Source organism: Lampetra planeri, unplaced genomic scaffold (genome assembly GCF_965212315.1).
Source record: "Lampetra planeri unplaced genomic scaffold, kcLamPlan1.2.h2 scaffold_1190, whole genome shotgun sequence".
Classification (NCBI taxonomy): domain Eukaryota; kingdom Metazoa; phylum Chordata; class Hyperoartia; order Petromyzontiformes; family Petromyzontidae; genus Lampetra; species Lampetra planeri.
Genome location: NW_027613905.1, coordinates 7,433 through 21,619, shown reverse-complemented (window position 1 = coordinate 21,619; position 14,187 = coordinate 7,433). Strand labels below are relative to the sequence as shown.

General features: G+C 50.5%; 1 long non-coding RNA gene across 2 annotated transcripts; it reads left to right on the top strand.

Moving 5' to 3' along the window:
• The first annotated feature begins 5,869 nt into the window (after positions 1-5,869).
• On the top strand, positions 5,870-11,840 carry LOC144738856 (uncharacterized). 2 transcript variants are annotated; one of them, XR_013589320.1, is made up of 6 exons: positions 5,870-6,290; positions 7,155-7,231; positions 8,512-8,576; positions 9,301-9,413; positions 10,980-11,048; positions 11,644-11,838. It is a non-coding gene; the product is annotated as an uncharacterized LOC144738856 (long non-coding RNA). The 2 variants fall into 2 exon arrangements; XR_013589321.1 differs by lacking the exon at positions 5,870-6,290 and adding an exon at positions 6,324-6,473 and having other exon boundaries at positions 11,644-11,840.
• Positions 11,841-14,187: the final 2,347 nt, after the last annotated feature.

The window sequence follows — 14,187 nt, the reverse complement described above, 5'->3', positions numbered from 1 at the left end:
TAACTGTTCATCTTCTTGGTTCTTTCGGTAAAGTCACGTAGAAGGGAAGTAATAAAATAATAAAATAAAACATAAAAAAAATATTTTTATTTTATTTTATTACTTCCCTTCTACGTGACTTTACCGAAAGAACCAAGAAGATGAATCCCTGCAGTCACGAAAGCTTTAAATCGAAACGTATAACTGTTGTTAAGTTAACTAAATAAAGTTCTAGCAAAAATAAAAAAAAATTCCAATCAGAAACTAATAGGACTTTTCGAATACCCTTCTATCTGGCAACAAAACTGACACCTTTGCTACTGGCAAATGAGGTTCCAATGGTGTAAATGCTTAACCCCGAGCTCTCAAACTCTGATGGTGCATTGTCTTTGAGTTGTGCGCCTTTTGGCGTCATCTGGTCCAACACCAAGTGAGACTAGGCTCTAAGGAAAGCTGTCTCGGGTGTGGACCAATCAACTTCAAGGACCATGTGAGACTAGGCTCTAAGGAAAGCTGTCTCGGGTGTGGACCAATCAACTTCAAGGACCATGTGAGACTAGGCTCTAAGGAAAGCTGTCTCTGGTGTGGACCAATCAACTTCAAGGACCATGTGAGACTAGGCTCTAAGGAAAGCTGTCTCGGGTGTGGACCAATCAACTTCAAGGACCATGTGAGACTAGGCTCTAAGGAAAGCTGTCTCGGGTGTGGACCAATCAACTTCAAGGACAGTGAATACTGTATCATTATCATCAGAGTTGTTTCTTTTTGTTTGCATTTTGACTGCTTGTGTTGTGGTTATTGCAAAACATGATGCCTTGTATAAAGGTGTCAGTTTTTGTACCAGTTGGAAGGGTATAAACCTACTACTATATTTTGCCACTGGTAAAGGAGATGTCTCATCGTGTAAAATGCTTTAGCCCGAGCTCTCAAACTCTGATGGTGCATTGTCTTTGAGTTGTGCGCCTTTTGGCGTCATCTGGTCCAACACCATGTGAGACTAGGCTCTAAGGAAAGCTGTCTCGGGTGTGGACCAATCAACTTCAAGGACAGTGCACATACATTATCAGAGTTGTGTTTTTGTTTGCATTATGACCGCAGGTATTGTGGTCTATGCAAACATGACTCCTCGTAAAAAAGGTGTCAGTTTTGTTGCCAGATAAAAGGGTAAAAAGACAATTATCATATTTTGCTACTGGCAAATGAGGTTCCAATGGTGTAAAAATCGCAGCCTTTAAGATTTGCCAATAGCATATCGATTTGAAATCGATTAATCGTTCAGCCCGAGCTCCTACGGGCTCACAACATCACTGCGACCATCCTGATAACGCGACCATTATGTAAGTGCACGACCCTCTGCTGTCCTGTTTAAAGTGGACATCGAAACTTGCAGATCGTTGCAAATAAAATGAATTTCTCCACGTGAAACTTCGCTTGTGTCCTGAATTTTGGGACCCACAGAGACTCACAGAGACCCACAGAGATTCACAGAGACTCACAGAGACACAGAGACACACAGAGACCCACAGAGACACTCAGAGAGACACAGAGACCCACAGAGGACACACAGAGACTCACAGAGACCCACAGAGACCCACAGAGACTCATAGAGACCCACAGAGACCCACAGAGACACAGAGACCCACAGGGACACATAGAGACCCCCCAGACACTCACAGAGACTCACAGAGACCCACAGAGACACACAGAGACCCAAAGAGACCCACAGGGACACACAGAGACCCCCATACACTCACAGAGACCCACAGAGACCCACAGAGACTCACAGGGACACAGAGACCCACAGAGACCCACAGAGACTCTGAGACTCAGAGACCCACAGAGACACACAGAGACTCAGACACCCACAGAGACCTACAGAGACCCACAGAGACCCACAGACACACACAGAGACTCACAGAGACTCACAGAGACCCACAGAGACCCACAGAGACCCACAGACACAGAGACTCACAGACACTCACAGAGACACACAGAGACACACAGAGACCCACAGAGACCCACAGAGACCCACAGAGACTCTGAGACTCAGAGACCCACAGAGACACACAGAGACTCAGACACCCACAGAGACCTACAGAGACCCACAGAGACCCACAGACACACACAGAGACTCACAGAGACTCACAGAGACCCACAGAGACCCACAGACACCACAGAGACCCACAGAGACCCACAGACACCACAGAGACCCACAGAGACCCACAGACACAGAGACTCACAGACACCCACAGAGACACACAGAGACCCACAGAGACACTCAGACACAGAGACTCACAGACACCACAGAGACCCACAGAGACCCACAGACACAGAGACTCACAGACACCCACAGAGACACACAGACACCCACAGAGACCCACAGAGACACACAGACACCCACAGAGACTCACAGACACCCACAGAGACCCACAGAGACTCACAGACACCCACAGAGACCCACAGACACCCACAGAGACCCACACAGAGACTCACAGACACCCACAGACATTCACAGACACCCACAAAGACACACAGAGACTCACAGAGACCCACAGAGACCTCACAGAGACTCACAGACACCCACAGAGACCCACAGAGACTCACAGAGACTCACAGAGACCCACAGAGACCCACAGAGACTCACAGAGACTCACAGAGACCCACAGAGACCCACAGACACCCACAGACACCACAGAGACTCACAGAGACACACAGAGACCCACAGAGACCCACAGAGACTCACATAGACTCACAGACACCCACAGAGACTCACAGAGACCCACAGAGACTCACAGACACCCACAGAGACTCACAGAGACCCACAGAGACTCACAGAGACCCACAGAGACTCACAGAGACCCACAGAGACTCACAGAGACCCACAGAGACTCACAGAGACCCACAGAGACTCACAGACACCCACAGAGACCCACATAGACACTCAGAGACTCACAGACACCCACAGAGACTCACAGAGATCCACAGAGACTCACAGAGACCCACAGAGACTCACAGAGACCCACAGAGACTCACAGACACCCACAGAGCCTCACAGAGACCCACAGAGACCCACAGAGACCCACAGAGACACACAGAGACCCACAGACACCCACAGAGACTCACAGAGACCCACAGAGACTCACAGAGACCCACAGAGACTCACAGACACCCACAGAGACCCACATAGACACTCAGAGACTCACAGACACCCACAGAGACTCACAGAGATCCACAGAGACTCACAGAGACCCACAGAGACTCACAGAGACCCACAGAGACTCACAGACACCCACAGAGCCTCACAGAGACCCACAGAGACCCACAGAGACCCACAGAGACTCACAGAGACCCACAGACACCCACAGAGACTCACAGAGACTCACAGAGACTCACAGACACCCACAGAGATTCACAGAGACCCACAGAGACCCACAGAGACTCACAGAGACTCACAGAGACCCACAGAGACCCACAGAGACCCACAGAGACTCACACACACCCACAGACACCCACAGAGTCTCACAGAGACTCACAGAGACCCACAGAGACCCACAGAGACCCACAGAGACACACAGACACCCACAGAGACCCACAGAGACCCACAGAGACCCACAGAGACTCACAGAGACCCACAGACACCCACAGAGACCCACAGAGACTCACAGAGACCCACAGAGACTCACAGACACCCACAGACACCCACAGAGTCTCACAGACACACACAGAGACTCACAGAGCCTCACAGAGACCCACAGACACCCACAGAGACCCACAGAGACTCACAGAGACCCACAGACACCCACAGAGACTCACAGAGACCCACAGAGACTCACAGAGACCCACAGAGACTCACAGAGACCCACATAGACACACAGAGACCCACAGAGACCCACAGAGACACACAGATACCCACAGAGACCCACAGACACCCACAGAAACTCACAGAGACACACAGAGACCCACAGAGACACACAGACACCCACAGAGACCCACAGAGACCCACAGAGACTCACAGAGACTCACAGAGACCCACAGAGACTCACAGACACCACAGAGACTCACAGAGACCCACAGAGACTCACAGAGACCCACAGAGACTCACAGAGACCCACAGAGACTCACAGACACCACAGAGACTCACAGAGACCCACAGAGACTCACAGAGACCCACAGAGACTCACAGACACCCACAGAGACTCACAGACACCCACAGAGACTCACAGAGACCCACAGAGACTCACAGAGACCCACAGAGACTCACAGACACCCACAGAGACTCACAGAGACCCACAGAGACTCACAGAGACCCACAGAGACTCACAGAGACACACAGAGACACACAGACACCACAGAGACTCACAGAGACCCACAGAGACTCACAGACACCACAGAGACTCACAGAGACCCACAGAGACTCACAGAGACCCACAGAGACTCACAGAGACCCACAGAGACTCACAGAGACACAGAGACTCACAGACACCCACAGAGACCCACAGAGACCCACAGACACTCACAGAGACCCACAGAGACCCACAGAGACTCACAGAGACTCACAGACACTCACAGAGACTCACAGAGACTCACAGAGACCCACAGAGACTCACAGAGACTCACAGAGACCCACAGAGACCCACAGAGACTCACAGAGACCCACAGAGACCCACAGAGACTCACAGAGACTCACAGACACTCACAGAGACACACAGAGACCCACAGAGACCCACAGAGACTCACAGAGACCCACAGAGACCCACAAAGACTCACAGAGACTCACAGACACTCACAGAGACTCACAGACACCCACAGAGACACATAGACACCCACAGAGACACACAGACACCCACAGAGACCCATACTCACAGCAGGCAAACCCTCTGAACGTGGTGACGTTGATGCTAAAACGTGGAACGGAAATCCCGGAGGACCATGAGAGAAACCCAGACGACCTCCTGTAGACCAGGCGAGGTAGTCAACATCTCACAGGGTCCGGGATCGAACCCACGACCTCCTGTGTACCAGGCGAGGTAGTCAACATCTCACAGGGTCCGGGATTGAACCCACGACCTCCTGTAGACCAGGCGAGGTAGTCAACATCTCACAGGGTCCGGGATCGAACCCCACGACCTCCTGTAGACCAGGCGAGGTAGTCAACATCTCACAGGGTACAGGATCGAACCCACGACCTCCTGTAGACCAGGCGAGGTAGTCAACATCTCACAGGGTACAGGATCGAACCCACGACCTCCTGTAGACCAGGCGAGGTAGTCAACATCTCACAGGGTCCGGGATCGAACCCACGACCTCCTGTAGACCAGGCGAGGTAGTCAACATCTCACAGGGTCCGGGATCGAACCCACGACCTCCTGTAGACCAGGCGAGGTAGTCAACATCTCACAGGGTCCGGGATCGAACCCACGACCTCCTGTAGACCAGGCGAGGTAGTCAACATCTCACAGGGTCCTGAGATCGAACCCACGACCTCCTGTAGACCAGGCGAGGTAGTCAACATCGAACCCAGCTGATGGTTCAGTGTGCTAACCGTTGCGTCACCGCTCCCCGCACACACACACATGCACACACACACACACAGACACACACACATGCACACATACACACACAGACACGCACACACACACACATGCACACATACACACACAGACACGCACACACACACACATGCACACATACACACACAGACACGCACACACACACATGCACACATACACACACAGACACCCACACACACACATGCACACATACACACACAGACACGCACACACACACATGCACACATACACACACAGACACGCACGCACACACACACATATATATAAAGCTCATGGACACACAGAGAGTGAGATAACGACTCTTCTCTATCACCCTCTCTGTGTGAGTCTCTCTCTGTGTGTCTATCTCTGTGTCTCTGTGTGAGTCTCTCTCTGTGTGAGTCTCTCTGTGTGCGTCTCATCATCTGTGTCTCTGTGTCTCTCTCTCTCTGTGTCTCTGTGTGTGTCTCTGTGTGAGTCTCTCTCTCTCTGTGTCTCTCTGTGTGTCTCTGTCTGTCTCTGTGTGTCTCTCTCTGTGTGTCTCTATCTGTGTGTCTATCTCTGTGTGTCTCTCTGTGTCTCTGTCTCTGTGTGTCTCTCTCTGTGTCTCTGTGTGTGTCTCTGTGTGAGTCTCTCTCTCTCTGTGTCTCTCTGTGTGTCTATCTCTGTGTGTCTATCTCTGTGTCTCTGTGTGTGTGTGTCTCTCTCTGTCTCTCTGTGTCTCTGTTCTAACCGGAAGAGTCAGGATCCATCACTTGCTCGGTTAAGTCAACAACATCATCATCAACAACATCATCATCAACATCATCATCAACAACATCATCAACAACATCATCATCAACATCATCATCAACATCATCATCAACAACATCATCATCAACATCATCATCAACATCATCATCAACATCATCACCAACATCATTTTTGTCAAAATCCACGTTCGCAGTGGAGTACGGCATGACACTCACCACTCACTCACAACTCACTCACCCATCCACTCACCAACTCACTCACTCACCCCACTCACTCACTCACTACTCACTCACTCACCCACTCACTCACCCACTCACTCAGCCTCACCTCACTCACCCACTCACTCACTCACCCACTCACCCACTCACTCACTCACTACTCACTCACTCACCCATCCACTCACCAACCCACCCAATCACTCACTCACCCACCCACCAACCCACTCACTCACCACACACTCACCTCACTCACCCATCCACTCACCAACCCACCCAATCACTCACTCACCCACCCACCAACCCACTCACTCACCACACACTCACTCACTCACCCATCCACTCACTCACCTACTCATTAACTCACCCACTCACTCACTCACCCACTCACTCACCCACTCACTCACCCACTCATTCACCCACTCACCCCCTCCCTCACCCACTCACTCACTCACCCACTCACTCACTCAATTACCTGTCTGTGTGTGTGTGGATGTGTGTGTCTGTGTGTGGGGATGTGTGTGTCTGTGTGTGTGTGTGTCAGTGTGTGTGTCTGTGTGTGTGTCTGTGTGTGTGTCTGTGTGTGTGTGTGTCTGTGTGTGTGTGTGTGTCTGTGTGTGTGTCTGTGTGTGTCTGTGTGTGTGTGGATGTCCCACAGGAGATGGAGTGGATTCTGACGGGCGAGAAATCCGTGCGGAGTCTCCCCCCCTGCAACTTGCACAGCTGCAGCCGGAGGTGAGACCTGAAAACGTCTATCAGTGAAGGTGGTGGTGGTGGTGGTGGTGATGGTGGTGGTGGTGATGGTGTGATGGTGATGATGATGGTGGTGATGGTGGTGGTGGTGGTGATGGTGGTGGTGGTGGTGATAGTGGTGGTGGTGGTGGTGATAGTGGTGGTGGTGGTGGTGGTGGTAGGTGATGGTGTGATGGTGATGATGGTGGTGATGGTGATGATGGTGGTGATGGTGGTGATGGTGGTGGTGGTGGTGGTGATGGTGGTGGTGGTGATGGTGATGATTATGGTGGTGATGGTGGGTGGTGGTGATGGTGGTGGTGGTGGTGATAGTGGTGGTGGTGGTGGTGGTGGTGATGGTGGTGGTGGTGGTGATGGTGGTGGTGGTGGTGGTGATAGTGGTGGTGGTGGTGGTGATGATGGTGGTGATGGTGGTGATGGTGATGATGGTGGTGATGGTGATGGTGGTGGTGATGGTGGTGGTGATGGTGGTGGTGATGGTGGTGGTGGTGGTGATAGTGGTGGTGATGGTGGTGGTGGTGGTGATAGTGGTGGTGGTGATGGTGGTGATGGTGGTGATGGTGATGATGGTGGTGATGGTGATGGTGGTGGTGATGGTGGTGGTGATGGTGGTGGTGATGGTGGTGGTGGTGGTGATAGTGGTGGTGGTGGTGATGGTGGTGGTGGTGGTGATAGTGGTGGTGGTGGTGGTGGTGATGGTGGTGGTGGTGGTGATGGTGGTGGTGGTGGTGATGGTGATGATGGTGGTGGTGGTGATGGTGGTGCTGATGGTGGTGGTGGTGGTGATGGTGGTGATGGTGGTGGTGGTGATGGTGATGGTGGTGGTGATGGTGGTGATGGTGATGATGATGGTGGTGATGGTGGTGATGGTGATGTTGGTGGTGATGGTGATGATGATGGTGGTGATGGTGGTGGTGGTGATGGTGGTGGTGGTGATGGTGGTGGTGGTGGTGGTGATGGTGGTGGTGGTGGTGGTGATGGTGGTGGTGATGGTGGTGATGGTGGTGATGGTGGTGATGGTGATGGTGGTGATGGTGTGATGGTGATGATGATGGTGGTGATGGTGGTGATGGTGATGATGGTGGTGGTGATAGTGGTGGTGATGATAGTGATGGTGATGTTGGTGGTAATGGTGATGGTGGTGATGATGGTGGTGATGGTGGTGGTGGTGATGATGATGGTGATGATGATGATGGTGATGATGGTGACGGTGATGATAGTGATGGTGGTGATGGTGATGAGTGTTTTTGTGTAATCGGCAGGGAGGCTTTGGAGTATTTCGAGAACAGCTACAGCCTGACGGAGACCTTGTTCACGTCACTTGCTGGTGAGTGGGTGGGGTGAGTGGGTGAGTGAGTGGGTGACTTAGTGGGTGACTGAGTGACTAAGTGAGTGACTGAGTGACTTAGTGGGTGACTTAGTGGGGTGACTTAGTGGGTGACTGAGTGACTGAGTGAGTGGGTGAGTGGGTGACTGAGTGAGTGACTGAGTGACTGAGTGAGTGACTGAGTGACTGAGTGGGTGAGTGACTGACTGAGTGACTGAGTGACTGACTGACTGACTGAGTGACTGACTGAGTGACTAACTGGGTGACTGAGTGGGTGACTTAGTGGGTGACTGAGTGACTAACTGGGTGACTGAGTGAGTGACTGAGTGACTGAATGACTGACTGAGTGACTGAGTGGGTGAGTGACTGACTGAGTGACTGAGTGACTGACTGAGTGACTGAGTGGGTGAGTGACTGAGTGACTGACTGAGTGACTGACTGATTAACTAACTGGGTGACTGAGTGGGTGACTTAGTGGGTACCTGAGTGACTGAGTGACCGAGTGACTGACTGAGTGACTGAGTGGGTGACTGACTGACTGAGTGACTGAGTGACTGACTGAGTGAGTGACTGAGTAACTAACTGGGTGACTGAGTGGGTGAGTGAGTGGGTGACTGAGTGACTTAGTGACTGACTGAGTGACTGACTGACTGGGTGACTAACTGGGTGACTGGGTGACTGACTGAGTGAGTGACTTGGTGGGTGACTTCTCCGCCTCTCCCAGACGAGTCGACCTTCTACCTCAGCCCGGAGCGACTTCGTCTGCCGCTCGTTTTCTACTTTGTCCACCCCGCCGTAGTCTACCTCAACAAGATGATGTTGGCGGGCCTCATCACGGTAACATCAACACCATCACCATCATCACCATCATCATCATCACCACCATCACCATCACTAACATCACCATCACTAACATCACCCCGCAGTAGTCTACCTCAACAAGATGATGTTGGCGGGCCTCATCACGGTAACATCAACACCATCACCATCAACACCATCACCATCAACACCATCACCACCATCACCATCATCACCATCACTAACATCATCCTCACTAACATCACCATCACTAACATCACCCCGCAGTAGTCTACCTCAACAAGATGATGTTGGCGGGCCTCATCACGGTAACATCAACACCATCACCATCAACACCATCACCATCAACACCATCACCACCATCACCATCATCACCATCACTAACATCATCCTCACTAACATCACCATCACTAACATCACCCCGCAGTAGTCTACCTCAACAAGATGATGTTGGCGGGTCTCATCACGGTAACATCAACATCACCATCATCAACATCATCATCACCATCATCACCACTATCACCACCATCATCAACATCAACATCATCATCACCATCATCACCACTATCACCACCATCATCATCATCACCATCACTAGCATCACGATAACATCACTACCATCACCATCATCACCATCATCACCATCACTAACATCACCCCGCAGTAGTCTACCTCAACAAGATGATGTTGGCGGGTCTCATCACGGTAACATCAACACCATCACCATCAACACCATCACCATCAACACCATCACCATCATCACCATCACTAACATCACCACCATCAACATCATCACCACCATCACTATCACCACCATCATCATTACCGTCAACATCACCACCATCATCATCACCACCACCATCACGTATTTGATGTTGTTGTTGATGTTGTTGTTGATGTTGTTGATGTTGTTGTTGATGCTGTTGTTGATGTTGTTGATGTTGTTGTTGATGTTGTTGATGTTGTTGATGTTGTTGATGTTGTTGTTGATGCTGTTGTTGATGTTGTTGATGTTGTTGATGTTGTTGATGTTGATGATGTTGTTGTTGATGTTGTTGTTGATGCTGTTGTTGATGTTGTTGATGTTGTTGATGTTGTTGATGTTGATGATGTTGTTGTTGATGTTGTTGTTGATGTTGTTGATGTTGTTGTTGATGCTGTTGTTGATGTTGTTGATGTTGTTGTTTGATGTTGTTGATGTTGATGTTGTTGATGTTGTTGTTGATGCTGTTGTTGATGTTGTTGATGTTGTTGATGTTGTTGATGTTGATGATGTTGTTGTTGATGTTGTTGTTGATGCTGTTGTTGATGTTGTTGATGTTGTTGATGTTGATGATGTTGTTGATGTTGTTGATGTTGTTGTTGATGTTGTTGTTGATGCTGTTGTTGATGTTGTTGATGTTGTTGATGTTGTTGATGTTGTTGATGTTGTTGATGTTGATGATGTTGTTGATGTTGTTGTTGATGCTGTTGTTGATGTTGATGATGTTGTTGTTGATGTTGTTGTTGATGTTGTTGTTGATGTTGTTGTTGATGTTGTTGATGTTGATGATTATGTTGATGTTGTTGTTGATGTTGATGCAGGAGCGTGTGGACCCAGAGATGGAGGCGATGTTCGAGACGGGAGTTGATGAGATGTCCTGGGACGATACCGTTACGTCGCTACATCAACAACATCATCAACATCAACAACATCAACAACATCAACAACATCATCAACATCAACATCAACAACAGCATCAACAACAACAACAACATCAACAACAACATCAACAACATCATCAACAACATCAACAACATCATCAACAACATCATCAACAACATCAACAACAACAATAACATCAACATCAACAACAACATCAACAACATCATCAACAACATCAACAACATCATCAACATCAACAATATCATCAACAAAATCAACAACAACAAAATGATAATGATGATAGTTATGGTGGTGATGGTGGTGATGATGGTAAAGATGATGGTGGTAAAGATGATGGTGATGATGTTGATGATGTTGATGTTGATGATGTTTTTGTTGATGTTGTTGATGTTGTTGATGTTGTTGATGATGATGTTGATGTTGATGATGATGTTGATGATGTTATTGATGTTGTTGATGTTGATGTTGTTGATGTTGTTGTTATTGTTGATGATGTTATTGATGTTGTAGATGTTGATGTTGATGTTGTTGTTGATGTTGATGTTGTTGATGTTGTTGATGTTGTTGATGTTGATGTTGCAGGAGAACTTCCGCTTGGGAGGCTCCTACCACTGGCCGCGACTCCGTCGCTGTGTCCATTACCGGAGCAGAGTGAGGAGCGCGGTGAGGTCAGCGATCACCCAGGGTGACTTCCACTCACCCATCGTGGAGAGCAGTCCATGGGTGAGTCACCCACTCACTCACCCACCTACTCACCCACTCAGTCAGTCACCCACTCACTCACTCAGTCACTCAATCACTCACTCACTCACTCAGTCACTCAGTCACTCACTCACTCACTCAGGCAGAGTGAGGAGCGGCGGTGAGGTCAGCGATCACCCAGGGTGACTTCCACTCACCCATCGTGGAGAGCAGTCCATGGGTGAGTCACCCACTCACTCACCCACCTACTCACCCACTCAGTCAGTCACCCACTCACTCACTCAGTCACTCAATCACTCACTCACTCACTCAGTCACTCACTCAGGCAGAGTGAGGAGCGCGGTGAGGTCAGCGATCACCCAGGGTGACTTCCACTCACCCATCGTGGAGAGTAGTCCATGGGTGAGTCACCCACTCACGTCACTCAGTCACTCACTCACTCACTCAGTCACTCAGTCACTCACTCAGTCACCAACTCACCCACTCACTCACTCAGTCACTCACTCAGGCAGAGTGAGGAGCGCTGTGAGGTCAGCGATCACCCAGGGTGACTTCCACTCACCCATCGTGGAGAGCAGTCCATGGGTGAGTCACCCACTCACTCACTCAGTCACCCACTCACTCACTCAGTCAGTCACTCACCCACTCAGTCACTCACTCAGTCAGTCACTCACCTACTCACCCACTCACTCAGTCAGTCACTCACTCAGGCAGAGTGAGGAGCGCGGTGAGATCAGCGATCAGTCAGGGTGACTTCCACTCACCCATCGTGGAGAGCAGTCCATGGGTGAGTCACCCAGTCACTCACTCAGTCACCCACTCACTCACTCACTCACCCACTCACTCACTCAGTCAGTCACTCACCCACTCAGTCACTCCCTCACCTCACTCACCTACTCACCCCACTCACTCAGTCAGTCACTCACTCAGGCAGAGTGAGGAGCGCGGTGAGGTCAGCGATCACCCAGGGTGACTTCCACTCACCCATCGTGGAGAGTAGTCCATGGGTGAGTCACCCACTCAGTCACCCACCTACTCACCCACTCAGTCACCCACCTACTCACCCACTCAGTCACTCACTCACTCACTCAGTCACTCACTCACTCACTCAGTCACTCACTCACTCACTCACTCAGTCACTCACTCACTCACTCAGTCACTCACTCACTCAGTCACTCACGTCACTCACCTACTCACCCACTCACTCAGTCAGTCACTCACTCAGGCAGAGTGAGGAGTGCGGTGAGATCAGCGATCAGTCAGGGTGACTTCCACTCACCCATCGTGGGAGAGTAGTCCATGGGTGAGTCACTCAGTCAGTCACTCAGTCACTCAGTCACTCAGTCACTCAGTCAGTCACTCACTCACTCACTCAGTCACTCACTCAATCACCCACTCAGTCAGTCACCCACTCAGTCACTCAGTCAGTCACTCAGTCACTCACTCACATCAGTCACTCACTCACTCAGTCACCCACTCAATCACTCACTCAGTCACTCAGTCAGTCACTCAGTCACTCACCTCACTCAGTCAGTCACCCACTCACTCACTCACTCACTCACTCAGTCACCCACTCACTCACTCAGTCACTCACTCACTCACTCAGTCACTCACTCAGGCAGAGTGAGGAGCGCTGTGAGGTCAGCGATCAGAGAGGGTGACTTCCACTCACCCATCGTGGAGAGTAGTCCCATGGGTGAGTCACCCACTCAGTCACCCACCTACTCACCCACTCAGTCACTCACTCACGCAGTCACCCACTCACTCACTCAGTCACTCACTCACTCACTCAGTCACCCACTCACTCACTCAGTCACTCACTCACTCACTCAGTCACTCACTCAGTCACTCAATCACTCACTCAGTCACTCACTCAGTCACCCACTCACTCACTCAGTCACTCACTCTTTCACTCAGTCACTCACTCACTCACTCACTCAGTCACTCACTCACTCACTCACTCACTCACTCAGTCACTCACTCACTCACTCACTCACTCAGTCACCCACTCACTCACTCACTCAGTTACTCACTCACTCAGTCACCCACTCACTCACTCAGTCACTCACTCACCCACTCACTCACTCAGTCACTCACTCAGTCAGTCAGTCACTCACTCACTCACTCAGTCACTCACTCAGTCAGTCAGTCACCCACTCACTCACTCAGTCACTCACTCACTCACTCACTCAGTCACTCACTCAGTCAGTCACCCACTCACTCACTCAGTCAGTCACTCACTCACTCAGTCACCCACTCACTCACTCAGTCACTCACTCAGTCACCCACTCACTCACTCAGGCAGAGTGAGGAGCGCTGTGAGATCAGCGATCAGTGTGGGTGACTTCCACTCACCCATCGTGGAGAGCAGTCCATGGGTGAGTCACCCACTCACTCACTCAGTCACTCACTCACTCAGTCACC